Genomic DNA, 672 nt, shown 5'->3' on the forward strand with positions numbered 1-672 from the left:
AGAACATGAATAATTTTTTTTTTTTAACAATTGCTGGTTTTAAGTGAAGAATAATAGCCGAATCGTGACCAACTTTCTTTTGAATGGCCGACAATTTTTGAATGGTTTGATATTTCTGAGCAAAACACACACACACAGAGTTTTATCATTTATATATATTTATTTATTTATTTATTTATTTATGTGTTTCAGCCAAGTGGCTGCATTCGTGTGTCTGTGTATATTGTCAACGTTGCTGTAGCCGTATGCGAGTTGTCGTCTCGCTGTGTAAGTGTTATATCCAGCAGTGGTGTAGAATTTGGTCTGAATACTTCAATGATATCAAATTCATTATGTCACGCCTCTATTGAAAGAATTGTGCTTTTCTTCCGGTTGTTTCCATTTCCTAAGTATGCATGTGCGCGCGCGCGCGCGTGTGTGTGTGCGTGAACGTGAGTGTATTTACACCGCCTATACACGCACACTCACGCACACAGACACATACACCCACATACGTTCATGCATACATACGTATATAGACACACATGCAAATGTTAGAATAATGTTATTTGAAAGTATTTTTAAGAATAACAAGTGATGTAATGAATCAAAACTAGGAGTAAGTTCAGATTCATTGTGACGAACAATTTGACTGGAAATTCACAATATATATATATATATATATATATATAT

The 672-nt window shown here is 34.8% G+C and overlaps 1 protein-coding gene across 1 annotated transcript in view; it reads left to right on the forward strand.

The window, feature by feature from the left end:
- Positions 1-672, forward strand: part of LOC106870641 (uncharacterized) — a 133,163-nt gene that overhangs the window by 33,002 nt on the left and 99,489 nt on the right. The window lies entirely within an intron of this gene.

The sequence above is a fragment of the Octopus bimaculoides genome, chromosome 18, assembly GCF_001194135.2.
Source record: "Octopus bimaculoides isolate UCB-OBI-ISO-001 chromosome 18, ASM119413v2, whole genome shotgun sequence".
Classification (NCBI taxonomy): domain Eukaryota; kingdom Metazoa; phylum Mollusca; class Cephalopoda; order Octopoda; family Octopodidae; genus Octopus; species Octopus bimaculoides.